Source organism: Rutidosis leptorrhynchoides, chromosome 5 (assembly GCF_046630445.1).
Source record: "Rutidosis leptorrhynchoides isolate AG116_Rl617_1_P2 chromosome 5, CSIRO_AGI_Rlap_v1, whole genome shotgun sequence".
In the NCBI taxonomy this organism is placed as follows: domain Eukaryota; kingdom Viridiplantae; phylum Streptophyta; class Magnoliopsida; order Asterales; family Asteraceae; genus Rutidosis; species Rutidosis leptorrhynchoides.
In genome coordinates this window covers 384,161,480-384,180,980 of record NC_092337.1, presented here as the reverse complement: position 1 = coordinate 384,180,980, position 19,501 = coordinate 384,161,480, and positions in this window count along the sequence as shown.

Here is a 19,501-nt window from a genome sequence, read left to right as displayed (position 1 = left end):
TCCTTAGCTCTATCCCGCTTGAAAACCCATTTTGAAAGTAACACGCCCATGACCTCGTCATAGTATTTTATATATAATACTAATTAATAATAATACTACTAATAATATTAAGATTAATAATAATATTAATCTTAATAATAATAATAATAATAATAATAATAATAATAACAATAATAATTATAATAATAATTAAATAACATAAATACGGAGTAATATATTATCAGAAGAGGAAATGTGCTACAAATGAACCAAAACGTCGAAATTTATAGACTTTGGCCTGTCCCCCTTAGCCATGCGATCGCATGGAAGTTGTGAGGGGAAACCATGCGATCGCATGGTCCCTTTTTACAGGTCACATTCGTTTGTTTTTATCTTCGTCGACATATTTAAATATTACGTAAATGAATATTAAAATTTTAAAAAGTCGTATTTATTAAATACTTCAGGGGTATTCTATGTAACTTATAATTAATAATTTCTATCATGTCGTTTTCATGTGAATAGTAAATGAATTAATTTAAATTCAACTATTTAAGCTACACGTTGTACGTTGTGCTTTACAAATTGTACATTATTAATTTAACTTCGTTTCTTAAAAAAAATTACAAAAATTATATCATAAAAATAAAATGACTTAATACGTAAAATTTTTAATTTGAAATAGCATCGTTTAATAGTAAATTTTTAATCATTTCGTATATAAATATTATTCGCATGATTCCGTATATATCGAAAACTCTTATATTTAAAATATGTATATAATACATGTTATGACGTTCGTGAATCGTTGGACAAACAGGGTGGTCAACCGTTATATAAAAAAAATCATTTTTAAAAGTTTTAAAACTTGTCAAAATTCATTGCTTATCATGTCGAAAATATTAAATCATATAGAGAATTGGTTTAAATAAGTCGAAATTTTCCGGGTCATCACAGTACCTCCCCGTTAAAGAAATTTCGTCCCGAAATTTGAGTGAGGTCGTCATGGTTAACAATAAAAATGTTTTTATGACGAATATGAGTTGATAAATAGAATTTCTATCACCGTTGAATAATATGGATAAAACAATCCAATTACTCGAAGCGTATGAGGGAAGTTATCGTAAAAGAGTGAAATGGAGAATAGATATGCGTCTTATCTCTTGACGTAGTAACGATTGATTTCCGAAATTTAAAGAATAGAAAATCTTCATAATCTAAATAAGATTTGATTCTTCGGTAATTGCGGAAATTAAGATTTCCTTTGATTTAATGCGTAATCTGCCTCGATTGCTATGTCTGATATTTCGCTATAAATTAACCACTTCCGTTTTATTATTTTCACCACTCCTACATCTTCTTCCTTATTTCATACTTCTAAAAGATTGTGAAATGCTTAATCCAGTTCTGATTCTTGAAATACTCCTAACTTTTATATCTGTCATTCTTCTTTTTCATCTACCACCAGAGGAAGTTATTTTCTTCTACCATTACCTTGGGGTTATAGTGTTTTTCATTCTCCCGTGTCTTTATATTGCTATACGCATTGATATACACGGTTTGTAATTTTGGGGTTGTTATCGGGCTTTATATTCTCCATTATATTTCGGAGCTTCATGCTTTCGTTTTCTCTTCCTGACCTTAAGTCAAGCGAATAATGGTCCAGAATTCGTAGGTATGGAGTTTTGGATGAACATAGTTAATGTTCTGAGAAGGTAATCGTAATGGCACGATCTTGATTTGTCAAATTACCAGAATATCCGGAAAAGACCGAATCATCAAGAAATATATTTTCTTGATATATTTAGAGATTATATAGAATGAAAGAGTTATGTAACATGGTTCATGATGAGGGTGGGATCTGTGAACCTTTATCACGTTTCATTAGAAACTCAGCATGACTTACTGTAATATAATCACGTTGATCAAGTGTCATTATATTATACTAACTCATGCTTCAGCTCCCAACACCACTTCAAAAATATTCATATTTTAAACTCGAAGGTTTCAAAATTTAGAAACTAAAATAGTTTCTTTTATGATGTTACACAGATATCGCAAGGAGAAAATTGATTTCCGATAAGAATGACTATGGAATTATCTCCAGAAATATGGAGGATATTTATAATGAAAGATACGATGATATCTTAGAATTTCTAATAACAGAGGATGATGAAGAATATTGTCCGCAAGGGTTTAGATTCGGAGGCAAGGTATTCGTTAATGGCTTCAGCAGATACTGAATCATTTGGATTCTTTGAAGGCAGGTTTATTCTTTGTGATTTATCCACAGCCTCCTTCATACTTTGCTCAATCCGTTTTCCAGTTCCAAACCTTCTATTTTTCTCAGCGTTACCACCATACTATTCTTTATCATCAAACTTTTGACTGTTAAGGTCGTTTACAGTTTTTGCTATTTCATCAGCATTTTTCCAAAATTCGGAGAACTAGTTTCGCAGTTTGGGGTGTTTTTCAGAAACTTCACATTCGAAGTATGTAAGTCTATAAAATAGACATTATATGTATATATATAACTGTTGCCGTAGAATTGCTGAAAAATTCGAAATACTGATTGCTAATTCCCGGTAGTTGGTATAGCAATTATTGTTACAAGATGTAGGTGAGTACATGATGGGGTTTCAATGAGTATAATGATTTTTCAGAAGGTCACAGATCAATGAAGTTGTTGGTAAATTTACTGCTAATGTGGTGGAACATGAAAGGTTCCCCAGTAACAAGAACCTATATGTCAAGGTTATAATAAGGTTAATCTAAAAAGTCGAAGTTGACTGGTTGAAAGTGTGGTAAAACTGGATACTTTGAAAATGGATTGCAATATTATTTTCAGTAATAACAATGCTAAAGGATCTTTCACATTTTTGAAGTCAAAGTATAGCTTTGAAAGATGTAGAGATCTAAGAATGATTTCACCGGTTCAGAGTTATGACTTGGTTTCTGATCTGTCAATATCAGAATATGTAATTGAATTTGTATGAAAACGATTGTATATCGTTGTGAGCATTGTTAATAATTTTTGAATCAAAGTTGAAGAATGTACAGTGTAACATATTAATTGTGAACTTATATATTTCCCGAGTATTACCTACCCGTTAAAGATTTCACAAGTAATATTTTGTACAAAAGAATTTTTATTACCGTCTTTATGAAAATATATGTATGTATATTTTTCTTCAGATGTAAAACAGATTTAATGAGTTAATATCATATTAAGTTCATTTAATTTTTGGCTGGATTAGAAATGAATAATCTCTAAAACATTAAAAATTTCATAATCTTCTTGGAGTATTTTACTAATGTAATCAATACTTCGTTATTCAGTTTTATTGATATTTCCTCAGTGAATCATGTTGGTGCTTATGGAACCCTTGCTAACTTCGCAAGGTACAAATGATATTTTCTGGAAAGTTTCGAGTATATCGAAAATGAAAATGTAAAATCAATTATGTAATTGAATAATACACTTGGTTTATTATGAAATGGAATTCATTGGGTTGAAACAGAGATTGTAGTTAACAATGGCTAAGTTGTTAAGGAAGGATGTACATCATTGCATATTAGTAACATGAACTAACCGAGTAGTACCTACTAGTTAAGTTTCACACGTAATAGCTTAGTACGAAAAGATTTATTTGATTTCAAAATTCATATATACTAAATATACATAAAATTTCTTCAGGGAAAATGAGTTAGTACTTCATCGGTTATTGTTGCTGGTATTTCTTGGTAACTACTGTGCGTATGATGTTGATGCTCGTGGAACAGATTATGAAGTTGAGGTTTGCGATGCGGATGTTGCTGGTGGTGGTAATGGTACTGTTGGTGTTGTTGTCGATGGTACTGTTGATGCCGGTGATGATGTTGGTGCTTGTAACCTTTGCACCGTATTCTCCAAAGCCACTACCCAAGCGCGAAGCTCGTTGACTTCTTCTACTACACCGGGATGATTGGTGGTTCGGACGAGCGGATGAATAAGATCCAGAATTTGAGAGAGTATATGATCATGACGAGATATTCTGGAGATGAGAGAGAAAATGGTGTCTCGAACAGGTTCGCCGGTAAGTGCTTCAGGTTCTTCACCAAGAGGGCAATGTGGTGGATGGAAGGGATCGCCTTCTTCTTGTCTCCAATAATTAAGTAAGCTACGAACCCATCCCCAATTCATCCAGAATAGATGATGGCTAATTGGTTGATCCATTCCGGTTACACTGTCTTCGGAATTCAGGTGAATATCCATATCAGAATAGCTGTCAGAGTTTAAGGAATTTGAACTAGATACGGGATCCATCTTGTATAATTAGGGAGATGATTTTTGATATGAATTAGATTATAGAATTTAGTTTGGTATTCTTCAATACATAATTTACATATGTATATATAATACCAAATTCCATAAATCACGGAGAAATTTTCGGAAGATGTCAGGAAAAGTTTACAGTAACAGATATGCTAAGATATGAATTTTTGTCTATACACTATTTATGCAATAAATGCAGGAAAACGTGTCTAGACTTTAAGAATGATAAGCATGTAATTTTCGACAATAAATAATAAGCAAAACTTTTAACATGCAGACACGGTCGAAGTCCATACTTACTAATGCATCCTAACAACTATCAGTTAGACACACTGATGCAAGACCTGATTCGCTAGGACCAACGCTCTGATACCAACTGTGACGATCGCTCCAAATCCATATGGACGAACACGTCATTCATTGATTTCATTGCGAGGCATTTGACCTCTATATGATACGTTTTGTAAACATTGCATTCTTTTGAAAAGGCACACTATAAATGAATATTTAAATCAAAGGTTTTCGACATCTGATGATTTCTACATATAGACAATCACCATAAATAATAGTTTACAACAGTACTTCCGTTAACAATGCAGTCAAAATAAGATACATGGTGATGATTTGGTGAATGCAACTTTTTCTTGAAAAATATGTCATGTAAGACTCCATGCACATAGCTTGTCTAACATCTAAGCAAACAGCGGAAGACTTCTAGAAAACCTGAGAATAAACATGCTAACAAGTGTCAACACAAAGGTTGGTGAGTTCATAGTTTTAATATTTCGTATAATCTGTATATAAAGGTGGATCACAAGATTTCAGTTGTTTCATCCAGAAACGTTTATCAAAATATTCTACGAAATTGAGCACCCTGGTAAATAAACTTAACGTATATATAATTTGTACCCTTTGTATAATCATCTTAAAAATGCACGCAAACCAACGTGTACGCTTCTCAAATAGCATACGTCCGTTAAAAGGCTAGTGCTCTAGCTCGGACGGGGATGTCAAGCCCTATGGATCCATATACTACTACTCGCGCCCACCAGTTCTTATAACTGGCAGTTACTAGTTACCAAAGCTAAGGGATTTTCGGTTTGAACTCAGTGTAGAATTTAGTATGTACTTGTATCCATTGCGTTTAAAATAAATTGCATGTATTCTCAGCCCAAAAATATAGATTGCAAAAGCAATTAAAAAGGGAGCAAATGAAACTCACCTTAGCAGCATATAAAGTCGTTCACCAAAATGTGATCGAAACTCGGATTACCAAATAACCGTAGATCTCAACCTAGAGAACATATGTTGGTCAATAAATGTCTATCAAGCTAGGTCAGGTCATAGTGTATCACAATCCTAATGCTCGATATCGTCATACAAAAGTTATCCAATGTTGTTTCAAAAAGTCAATTTTAACAATAGTTCAACAAACGAGACGTACCTTATATAAGGATTCATTTACTCGGCTGGTAACATTTAAAAATCCATTTTATCAATCTTGTAAACAGGTTGTTTAAATCTTAGTTGCAGATTCAAAAGCAATTCCAATTATCGTCAATCATAATTCAGTTGATCATATCTTTTAATCCGTTCATCGAAACTATTCGATATCTAAATGAAAAGTCATTGATTTTTCGCCAGCTTTCCAAAAACATGCATATTATATACTTTTTTACCAATAATATATGTATTTAATTCGTGATTCATTATAAACTGTTTAGCGACGAAATTTAGTATACAAGCATGTATAAATATATATACTCGAGCACTAGACATGGATACACAATTAATATATAAAAGATAAAATATGAGTGCTTACGTATCAATATTGAGATTCAATATTGTAGGAAAGTATGTAGACGCAACAGAGATGATAAACACTAGTTTGACTCACGAGCAAAACCCTCGAACAATACCCATAACCTCCTTAGTAATAACCCATATTTTCCTTAGCTCTATCCCGCTTGAAAACCCATTTTGAAAGTAACACGCTCATGACCTCGTCATAGTATTTTATATATAATACTAATTAATAATAATACTACTAATAATATTAAGATTAATAATAATATTAATCTTAATAATAATAATAATAATAATAATAATAATAATAACAATAATAATTATAATAATAATTAAATAACATAAATACGGAGTAATATATTATCAGAAGAGGAAATGTGCTACAAATGAACCAAAACGTCGAAATTTATAGACTTTGGCCTGTCCCCCTTAGCCATGCGATCGCATGGAAGTTGTGAGGGGAAACCATGCGATCGCATGGTCCCTTTTTACAGGTCACATTCGTTTGTTTTTATCTTCGTCGACATATTTAAATATTACGTAAATGAATATTAAAATTTTAAAAAGTCGTATTTATTAAATACTTCAGGGGTATTCTATGTAACTTATAATTAATAATTTCTATCATGTCGTTTTCATGTGAATAGTAAATGAATTAATTTAAATTCAACTATTTAAGCTACACGTTGTACGTTGTGCTTTACAAATTGTACATTATTAATTTAACTTCGTTTCTTAAAAAAAATTACAAAAATTATATCATAAAAATAAAATGACTTAATACGTAAAAATTTTAATTTGAAATAGCATCGTTTAATAGTAAATTTTTAATCATTTCGTATATAAATATTATTCGTATGATTCCGTATATATCGAAAACTCTTATATTTAAAATATGTATATAATACATGTTATGACGTTCGTGAATCGTTGGACAAACAGGGTGGTCAACCGTTATATAAAAAAAATCATTTTTAAAAGTTTTAAAACTTGTCAAAATTCATTGCTTATCATGTCGAAAATATTAAATCATATAGAGAATTGGTTTAAATAAGTCGAAATTTTCCGGGTCATCACATCAAATGACGTGTTGCGTAAATAAAGTACCGTGTTGTCAAATGACGTGTTGCGTACAATCATGAGGTCTTATAATTAATCCTCTCGTGTTGTTTACGGGTGGTCCTGAAATATATAAAATCAAATCATAAGTAACTATATATAAAATATCATATTAATTATCAAAGATATGATTAGTTTAGTTTTACTCCAATTATTTTCGTAGCTAAACTAGCTTCGGATACCCAATTTTGTTTTAGCCGTAGTTTCTTCAATACAACTCCGTTTTTGTTGGTTCAACTTGCCACTTCCTTGGATCGAGCCATTATTTATGTATATGAACTGTAAATACCTTAGTTTGCATTCGAAATCACAGGTTATAAGTCAAAATTTGGTGAATCTTATGAAAGTGATCATTTTCGTCGTAAAAACAACATCTAGATGATCATTTTTACAAAAATACTTGCACTTTGAGTTACACCATGAGATTTTTATATATTAAAATATTCATAAGAAATATCATTTTTCCAGAATATAAACTTCTAATTCAAAGTTTAAGATGGTTTTTAATTATCCAACCCAAAACAGCCCCCGGTTGCACTCCAACGATGTAGATTCAGTTTTAAGGTGTTCTTTGTAAAATCAAGTTGTATCTTATTAAGTTAGCATATCATTATAATATCTTACAGGTCTTGAGGTGTTTTAAAAGTCAAGTTAGAAGGATCTATTTAGTTTGCGAACAAGTTTGAAATCATTCAAACTATATTCTTGTTGTTATGATTTGTATATTCTTAATAAGATAGTTATAATTGAACAAGATGATGAACAAAGGTTATACCTCAAGTATGATGAAGAAAGTTACTGAATAAACAAGATATGAACTTGTTCTTGATGACTTGGAAGATTAAGAAGTGAAATCATGAAAGAAACAAAGGTTGTAAGTAAGTTTATATCTTGATTTAAGATAATTAACTTACATGAATTGAATCAAAGTTTAAACATAGTTTTACCTTGATTATGGAGCTAGAAACTTATGAAGACCTTGAAGAACACTTGAAGGTTGAAGATGAGAGAGTTTAGAAGATCATTTATCTTGAAATAAATTTGATATGAAAGTGTATGTATGTGTATGTAAAACGTGTATATGCATGTATATATAAGGATTTTTGTTTTGATTTTTAGCTCATAAGTCTTCCTAATTGATCCCACATGTTGTTGACTAACAATGGCTGCTAAGAGCAGATAATTGAGGTCTAATAATTGGTATTTATCAATAGTAAATACATCTAGAAGCTGCGTATAATACGGGTACGTATACCCTAAGTATACGTGTAGAAATCTTGAGGAAACGGAACGAGAATTCAAATATAACTATCTTTTGTGAATATACTTATATTATTTTATGTATTTAAGCCCTTTAAAAGTAATTAAATACGTATTTATACAATACTTGTATAAGCATTATAGATTATAGGTATATATGTCAAAGAACGTTACGTATAGTTACCGTTTTGAAAACTTAAGTTAGTAGTCTCAAAGTATACTTATAACTCTTTGTTATTAGTACACAATGATATGTTAAACCATCCTTAGATCATGTTAAATATGTATAAATACGTATATGTACACAATCGTATAATTATCATATGTTATATAGTTCGTGATATCATCGATCAAATTGAACGGTCAAACGTTGTGTAAAATTCTTTTCAAAAACACAAGATTCAACAATTTGGATTGCTTATCATGTTGGTAATGTTTAATTTATGTAAATATTAATCTCATATGTATAAAACGATCGAAAAAATCCGGGTCGTTACACTTAAAACTCCCAAGTATCGAAATCATTTAAGATAATCGGCACTACTATGTTGACTAAAGGCCAATTGAAAACCAACCTAGATCAAGAACACAATCAATTGCAATTCCTAAGCTAGTTGTCTAGATCACCTAAGGTGTTGAAGCACACATTGATTCACTTCTCAAATCACTAAGAGAGCTACTCAACATATGTAATCAAAGTCAAGCCTAAAACAAACTCATAGCAATGGATCTTTAGCTAACTCAATAGCACATGATCATGTAATTCATTCAAACAACATCATTCAATTGATTTTGGGGCAAACACTAACATTAGAGATTCATAGATAAGCAAACACAAGAGATTTACCAAGCATGGCTAAGATTACACTAATAATAAGCATAGAAACATCAATAAACATCATCTTGAGTGATTACAAGCAATAGATTCAAAGCTAGATGAAGAAAAACAAAGGTTACAACTAATTATTGCAAAATAAGTAAAGTAAAGTGGAGATTACAACCCAAAATGGAGAAGAAACACTAAAATGGAGAATGAATGATGTGAATCTATCACTAATTTTCATGGAATTGAAGGGGGAGCATGAAATTGGACTTCCTCTTGATGGAGTCATGATTGGAACCCTTTTAGGGCTCCAAAACGGCCTAAAGAAGCAGCTCTCTAACTCAAAAACCCCAAATTTGCTTTTATAGGTCGGCTGAATTTTTTCGCTGAATCAGCGCCAGGAGCAGCACTTTTGGAACAGGAACGACGCATTTGGGAGGACAGGAGCGGTGATTTTGTGTAGGAGCGGCGCTTTTGGAACATAGGAGCGACGCTTTTATGCTGGAGCGGCGCTTTCGGCCACAGATCTTTTTAACACATTTCTTAGCACATAGGGGCGCCGCTTTTGACCTTAGGAGCGCCACTTTTGACCCTGGAACTTCATTTCCAAGACTTCACTTGGTTCGTTCCTTTGGCCCAAGGGTTGATTCCTTAGCATAAATATGAACTTTTAGACCACTTTTGCCCCGAAACAAGTAAATACCACAAACCGCTCACTAATCATCACAACCCGTATCGAAATGCCACGAAAGTAGGGAGATATTGCGAAGATAAATATGTATATTTTGAGCAATATCAAATCTCCCACACTTGAACATTGCTTGTCCTCAAGCAATATAGGGCCACGCACTCTAAACTCAACCATCAATACCCAAACTAGTAGTCTCAAGCTCAAATGCAATAAAGATCAAACTAAACTTGCATTTCAAATAAATATGGCTAAAATGCAAAGTATTACCTCAAAGCACTTGCCATTCTTCAAATCATCACTTGAACTTGAAACTTGGGCAAACTCTTCAATCAACAATCAAAAACGATCTCCAATCTTCTCAAACTCAAACCTTCAAGCAATAACATCATCAACTTCAAACAATCTCTTCAACTAGCTCATCTTCAAGTCTTCAATCCACAAATACCAACACAATCACATTTCAATCCTAAGTCTACCCGAATCAATCATTCCCCCAGCCAAAGTCAACTTCATCTACGAGAAGGTCATCAAACAACAATCACAAAGTATCAAATCTTCACAAGCTCGAACTAGACTTCCTTGACCTCGACCAAATATGTAAGATTCACTGGATGGCCATAAACTCATCAAACTAATCAATCACATCAAAGAAAAACTTGCTCAAATAAACTCAAAGTGTACTCAAAATATATAAGATGCACCCAATATGAATAAGGGCCATGAATATCTTACACATCACCACTAATCATGAAATACATCGTGTAAAGAATATGCTTCCAAAAAGAATGCTCACTTAGTTAACACGTGATGGCTATCCCTCTTCCACCTCCATGCCCCCAAAACACCTATTTTCGTCAATTCCAAGTATGGTCATCAATTCCAAATTTATACCGTCAATTCCTAATGATAATCGTCAATTCCAAGCATAGGGTTAAGGTGGGTGTGCCAAAGGTAAGGGATTGGGTACCCCATCTTTATTTGGTCACCCGGGTATGGGGTAACCAGCACTCATGAAGCTTTCTATCACAGCTCTATGGTTTCTTTCATAGTAGGGCGAAAGCATTGACGGAGGTTCGTGAAATTAGGGCCCCACGTGGCTAAATAAGAGAGTTCGCCAATTCCAAATTTTGAAGCACTAGGTAGACTTTAACTTCCTTTAAGAGGATTGAGCTTGACTTGGGAGACTGTACTCCCAAGCTTGTAACAAACATAAATTGGAAGACTTTACTTCTAAGTTTGGAAGACTTTACTTCCAAAATGAAACATTGCAAGTGTCAAAGCTTGAAGCTTGTATTCACTCATCTACTTCCCACATAACAAGCTTTTATGCTTATTTTAAGAAAAGGTAGGAAGTAGTTACTACCTTTCCGTTAATTAATTGCACAAGGGTGCCATAGCTTTTGGCTATGGGTTGTGTTGTCTAGCAACACTAGCACGAAGCCATTGCTCCTAAAAAGGATAGTACCTTGTGAAGCTCAAGGCTCCTCTTCCCACGGCACTTAGCATAGAAAAATGTATAATGGTGTAGATTAGGAAGTCTCATACACCAAGTGAATTAACCATTCAAGTTTATTTTTGAGACATAAGAGGGTGGACTTTAACCACCGAATTTTTGAAACCGGCAAGACTTTACTTCCCCCACACTTGAATGGAACTTTAACCATTCAAGTTGAAACTTGGAACCAAAAATAAATGGAACTTTAACCATTCAAAACAAGGTAAGTTATGGCTTAATTTTGACCAAAACTTTTCAACAATTTAACAAAACACTTAGGAAAATTTTAAAATTAGGTCATAATTTTGTTTAAAGTTAAATCCACGAGAATTTATCTCTCCCCCCCACACTTGAGATCATGTAATGCCCTCATTACATGAAATCAAAATAAAGCAATAAATTCGAGTGGGAAAAATTGGAAAAGAGATAGAAGTACCCGAGACTAAAGGCCATTTCCACAAGTAATTGTCAAATTGCATGAAGTTATCATCACATATCCATATTGCCATACTTCCTTTAGCTTTGATTTTGATTAACGAGTCTTTATCTTGACTCGTCCCCGTCTTCTCAACATTCGTTATCGGGGTGGTTCTCCCCGATGCTTTATCGGACGACATGTGAAATCGGTGGAAAAAGTTCCACGAATCAAGAGAGTGAGCCAATCATTAACCCCTCGGGTGGTGTATAACAAGAGAATAATCTTCTTCATTTGCATGAAGAAGATTGAACCAACCTAAGAGTCAACAATTGACTTTCTTCCAAACATGGTTTTGAACACGAGGTTCGCTTTCTTATTCGGCTCACACAAACACGAATCATCAACCCCGGGTTGCAAAACCTCCTTAAAATCATCTATACCATACCCGAGAGGATTGTTATACACTTTGAAAGTTTCAGGTATGATATTCTCAACTTCATCTCCTTCATCATCATCATCATCATCTTCATTATTATCATCATCCTTATCACAAACATCTTCACCAACCCCGAGTGGATTATCATAGACTTTAAAAACATTGGGCGTTGGTAAAGCTTCGATCAATTCGTCATCTTCCTCATCAATTTCATCATCTTCATCAAATTCATCATCCTTACAATCTTCATCCTCTTCATCGTCTTCACTCTCATCTTCATCATTGGTTATCAAAGATTCGGGTACTTGTGCAATCTCTACTAAATCGGTCTTAGCATAAAAGCTTACATCATCATCATCAACATCATCATCATAAAAGACTCAATTATTTGACGGGGAAGTAGAATCTACGGGTGAGGTGGGTGGTGAAATTGTAGTGGATACAAAATCTCCAACTAAAGGGAGCATAGAACTCACAGTTGTCTCTAAGATTTGAATTGAAGCTTGTTGAATTTCTAACATTTCCCTTAAATCTATTCTCTCTTGAATTAAAGCCTCCATACGGTTAAGGTGGGTTCTCACAACGTTTGAGAATAACTCTAGTAAATTCGGATCGGTCTCCTTTTGTTGTTGATTTTGAAATTGAAATTGAGAAGAATCCCATGTCGAGTCATCCCCCTCATAACAATAGTCCATTGGTTGACTCATAAAGTCAAAATTGGAAATATGACCATTATTACAAGGTTGATCAATGGGGGCAAAATCATTCATGTACCAATCATCATAACCCCCGTCTCGATAACAACCATCATAAGCACCACAATAACCATCCGGCTCACCATTAGCGTGACCCAAATCCATATAATTGTTGTTGTTCATACCCATGTAACCATCATTCATATACCCATAACCATCATTCATACCCAAATAATCACCATTGTTGCCCAAATAACCATTATCATCATTATAACCCAAATAACCACCATGTATATCCATGTGACTTGAGTCTTCCATCAATTGTTGATCATAATTCGCGATTTTTGACATAAAGTAGTCACACAATGCATCATACTCCGCCATCTTGATTAATCACACCACAAACAAACAAACGTTTTCCGAATACAAGCAAATATAAACAAAAAGTAACTTTTGTAAGAATGAAATTCTTACAAAAGGATTGAACAACTAAAAGTTTAAACCAACTACCCAACTTAGCTAACCGCTCCCCGGCAGTGGTGCCAAGAAAGTGTTGATGTGTGCGTGACAATACATCTTTTACCCTCTAAATTTATACAAGATTCAATTATTACAAATAAGCACACACAACTAACGAGCACTTAGAACCCGGTCATTATAGTACTTTAGTGTAAGTATTCGTTTCAAGTTCGTCCCAAGAGAGCGGTGTAAGTCGAATAATTGAAACTATTAATTGTCCTAGGGTTTGTTTGATTGGGGGGTTTTGATTGATTGTAATTAACAACTAAAATGTGGGCAAGTAATCAAACTTAAACTTAGCAAATAAGACTAGTAACAAGTAACGAGTAACCAAATATTAAGACTTAAATCAAATTAACTAAGAAGTGTTCACTTATCTAATCCTATCTATGCTTGGCTTGCCTCGTTTTGCCTATTTTGCTATCTCATTAGTTGTTGAACTATTAGATGTTTAGCATCACTACTAAACTTCAAATCAAATGACACTCCGCAAATTCACATAAGCATTGTATTCTAAGATCGAGTTAAGCATGATTTGGTCATTGAGATTGAGCTTGGGTTAAAATCACTTAAAACCCCCAATTATCGAAATAACTTAAGATAATCGGCACTACTATGTTGACTAAAGGCCAATTGAAAACCAATCTAGATCAAGAACACAATCACTTGCAATTTCTAAGCTAGTTTTCTAGATCACCTAAGGTGTTGAAGCATACATTGATTCACTTTTCAAATCACTAAGAGAGCTACTCAACATATGTAATCAAAGTCAAGCCTAAAACAAACTCATAGCAATGGATCTTTAGCTAACTTAACAACACATGATCATGTAATTCATTCAAACAACATCATTCAATTGATTTTGGGGCAAACACTAATATTAGAGAATCATAGATAAGCAAATACAAGAGATTTAGCCAAGCATGGCTAAGATTACACTAATAATAAGCATAGAAACATCAATAAACATCATCTTGAGTGATTACAAGCAATAGATTCAAAGCTAGATGAAGAAAAACAAAGATTACAACTAATTATTGCAAAATAAGTAAAGTAAAGTGGAGATTACAACCCAAAATGGAGAAGAAACACTAAAATGGAGAATGGATGATGTGAATCTATCATTAATCTTTATGAAATTGGAGTTATGAGCATGAAATTGGACTTCATCGTGATGGAATCATGATTGGAACCCTTTTAGGGCTCCAAAACGGCCTAAGGAAGCATCTCTCTAACTCAAAAACCCCAAATTTGCTTTTATAGGTCGGCTGAATTTTTTAGCTGAATCAGCGCCAGGAGCGGCGCTTTTGGAACAGGAGCGACGCTTTTGGGAGGGCAGGAGTGGCGCTTTTGTGTAGGAGTGGCGCTTTTGGAACATAGGAGCGACGCTTTCGGCCACTGATCTTTTTAACACACGTTTTAGCACATAGGGGCGCCGTTTTTGACCTTAGGAGCGCCGCTTTTGACCCTGGAACTTTATTTTCACTCCAAAACTTTACTTGGTTCATTCCTTTAGCCCAAGAGTTAATTCCCTAGCATAAATATGAACTTTTAGACCACTTTTGTCCCGAAACAACTAAATACCACAAACCGCTCACTAATCATCACAACCCGTATCGAAATGCCACGAAAGTAGTGAGATATTGCGAAGATAAATATGTATATTTTGAGCAATATTAATAACATTTTGAGGAGTTATCCTGGTATTTTAAAACCATTCTAATACTTAAACACACTAAAATGGTTAAAAATAGGAAAATTGTATTTTTAATATTTTGTTGAAGTTATGTATTAAACAGAATCAAAAACAGTAAAAAGTTGCAGAAAACAAGATGAAGTCGCCGGCATGAAGGCACTGAAGCCGTAGGCTTCCTCACCATATTCCAGAAAGTTTCAGAATTAATCACAGAATTTGAAAAACTTGGCGAACAAAAAAATTAGAGCCAAGCTGCCGGTTTTACCTTGAAACCGCCGGCTTATGCCACGCATTTTAAACATCTTGCTGCCCAAGTTCAAGTAAAATTGGAAGTTATTCTCATCTTGTTCCGTAAGCAGTCAAGTTGTTGGCTTCACACTAAAGTCGTAGGCTAAAGTTACACAGAAGATTCAACGTATGCTTCAAGTCAATGAGAAGTCGACGGCTTCACATCCGAGCAGCCAGCTTGGGGTGGCGGTTGCTGAAACTATAAATTGAGACCTTGAGGTTAGTTTTATTCATTCAGAATTTTTTGTACTCTGCATTCAGAGGCAAACTCGCGAATTAGTTAGGGTTTTTATTTATCACAACATTAAACTTGTTTAACCAAGCATTTGTTTTTCAATTCTTTATGTCGGTATGATTTCTTCCATTAATTCTTGTCTTTTATTTACTGTTCTAACTTTATTTATGGGCTAATAGCCTTGCATGTTCTTGAACTATGTAACACCTTGTGAACATTGCTTAACTATTTGAATTGCATGAAACGAAACAGAAAACCGGATCTGGTGTATGAAGCTGCCGGTTTCATACCCTAGAGCCGCCGGCTTCATACCTCAGAGCTGTCGGCTTCATTATATTAATATGAAAATTTGTTACGATTTAAACTCAGATAAATTAAAACAGTATTCGGCGAAAATATCTAAAAGAGTCAGCGAAGCCGCCGGCTTTGTTTACCAAGCCGCCGGCTTTATCCATTAAATACTGAAAAATTAAATTCGACAGAATCTCTGGATTAGCTGTTATGTCTTATATCTGGTTAAAATACCACTGTTTAAATAGTATGATTTGAATAAAAACAATTACTATTAAGTTTTAACTAGAACATCACTAGGATTAAAACTTATTAAACGTAAACATGATAATAAATCGGATTATTATAATGGTAAGGGTTATAGCAAGTAACTATAATCAAGGTTTGGTTAATCATATTAAACCTACTAGCAGGTCTTAAACATGCAGTGAATCTAGAAATCTATTCTAGGATTAACTTGATCAACTAGTCTTGGATTAGATATTCTTAGGTCTTTATTAAATGCGAGTAAGATTAATTTCAAATGCAATTTTGAGCAAGGTGTGAAATGTTCAAGCACGTGCTTTATTTAATATTGTTTGTTTCTTTAATTTATTTACCTGCAATTTATTTGTTTCTTATTTCTTTGTTAATCAAAATAATCAAATCTTAAAATCAAAATTATATCTTTTGAATCCACCCGTTCTCTTGGGACGAACCTTAACTTACTAAATATTATATTACATCTGATCGGGTTTTGTTGCTCGGTAGGGTGTTAAAAGTAAACCGTAAATTAAGATATTATAAATTTAAAAGTTAGATTAAAAGATAAGCAATTATGCACACACTTTTGACACATCACTTATCAATAAATAAGTAAACATAATTCAGATTATTAACCTTTCCAAGATTAAGTCACCGTCAACATCTAGGTTCAGGCAGGACCCTTTAAATCGGAAAATCCAGCAACCATTCTCTAGGAGGATGATCAAGCATAAAATGGTCCATGGGGTTTGGTTCATGCGAGATCAATAATAAAGGGGGGGGGGGTGGTTTAAGGGTTTTTTGAGTTTAACTCTCCGGTCCGGAGTACCCTGAATAACCCTCATATGAGATGATGATCTCGAAAAGGGTGGTTAAACGTAACCCACCATCATTCGGGTTAACCGGAGTTGATGGTCCAAGGGCGATGTTAGGATTTACGTCGAGAGCGCTACCTGAAATCGCTGAGTATTTTAGAGAGCTATTCCGGTTGCGCGGGTTAGCTAGAGTATGATATACTTGAGAGTGTTCTTGTAGATGAATTAGAATGTCCTTTTGAGTTGTTCAAGTTACTTCTATTTATACTCGTGAGCTTTTGTCCCTTAGTACCACGTAAGGGCACAAAAGGATATGTTGGTGCTACGTCGTATTGTCTTTGTCCTTTTATTCTAAAAAGCTGTAAAAGTGCTCTCATTATTTTAGTATTGTCCCCTTTATACCCTGATGTCCTTTTCTGGCCGTTATGTCGTGCCAGGATCGTACCGTCCTGCCGCAGGTGTCCTTTCTTCTTTAGTGTCGCCATAGTACATTTCTAGCCTTATTCGTGCCTTAAGCATGGCGCCATGTTTAAACTGTGCGACCAACATTTGTGGGCATATTATCAAAGCATGATTAGGTGGCGCGTTAGCCAGTGCATGGATATGATCCTGCACGATTATATTGGGTGATACGCGCTATTCTGATATTGCGCAAATATATGTGCAGCTATGCGCATAATTAGAGGATCGTCACCACTCTTTCAAGAAAAATCAATATTCCTAGGTACATTCACAAATTCATCTTTATCGCGCTCCCCGACAGTGGTGCCAAAAAGTTGATGTTCGAAAAGTGTTCTTGTGCTTAGTTTTCTTTTCAACTTTTAAATTTATATAACCTTTTAACACCCTAACGAGCAACAAAACCCGGTCAAGTGTAGTATTTATGATTATTGTCCCAAGAGAGCGTAGAAGCAGATAAAAGTTGTTAACTAATTATCTTTAGTCTAATTCTTAGGGAATAATTAGAAGTGATTAAATAAGTATTTTAATTAAGTAACCTAATGAATATAAATGATAGGAAATATAGAATACTAAAAGAGATGGTGGTTACAATTGTAACATCCCGCGTTTTTCCGTTAAATTTAATTTTAACACCGTCTTTTTTTTAAAACATAATCTTTCGTATTTAAATTAATAGTTTCCGTGAGTAACGTTCATTATATTCCCGCTATTTAATTTTGACATCACCCGTTTACTCGAGCGTTTTAAAAATATTCGTTTGGTTAATTCCCGCACCCGACTACAAACATGAGGGACTTAAGTTGACAAGTGGGCAAAGTGGTGACTAGGTCAACTAGTCAACCACTTCACCTCCTCCATCCATTTCCATCCATCTCCCTCATCTCTCTTTCTCTCTAGCAAGAACACACACACACAACACCCAATTCAATCATTCATCATCTAAATTCGATTTAGGAGGCTTACAACAAAACAAATTACATATTTGGAATCCTCTCTTCATCCTCTACAATTTGATACCAACTTCATCTCGTTTGGGTAACATTTCTAAAACTCTATATTTCTCTAAATTCGTGTTTTTGATTTGAAATGGTGTTAGTTAGTGTCTATGGCTCAAGTCTAACATGAATATATGTTTGGTTTGCTCGATTTGTTGTTTTTGGAGTAACTAGCATGAACTTGAAATGGGTTTGCTTAATCCTTGATTTTGGATGAGTTAATGTTGTTAGATTGTTAAAGTGCATGTTTTAATTGTGTTACTAGTATCACTAGCTTCGTTTTGATGCGTAGGTTGATTAAGAAAACTTCAAAAACATGAATATTGATTTTGTGATGTTTGACTAGGGTTTGATAGTTCTTGACATGAACTTTTGATGCTTGAATGCCATGGAATGTTAATTGTTAGTGATTAGTTGTAATGTATGCTTAATTACCTTCGAAACGGCATATCGTATGTGTAAATTGGATTCCCGAAACTTAAAATGCAATTGATGAACTTGAAACTTTGAAAATGGACTTTTAAACGATCACTTGACGAGAAATCGGTTATGGAAAATGTTGTTTTTGTTTGATGAAACATGTTTAGTTGTGTTCCTTGTCAAAAGAGCTTTCCAACGGTATAAGATACGCTTCCTAATTGTTTACGGTTTGAGTTTTGCGTTTGTTTGAAATTTTACCAAGCCTTGAACAAGTGAAACAGGCCAGGGACCAGGCCACGGCCATTGTCGCGCCGCGGAGCAATTTGTCGCGCCGTGGCCCAAAGGGTGATTTTAGAACATGTTTTTCAAGCTTTCTGACCTTCAACATAGGCATTTGTCGCGCCGCGGAGCAATTTGTCGCGCCGTGACAATTGCCTGTTTCATCCGAACTTCAGCAAACTTGTTTTGGCCATAACTTTTTGACCGTAACTCCGTTTTCG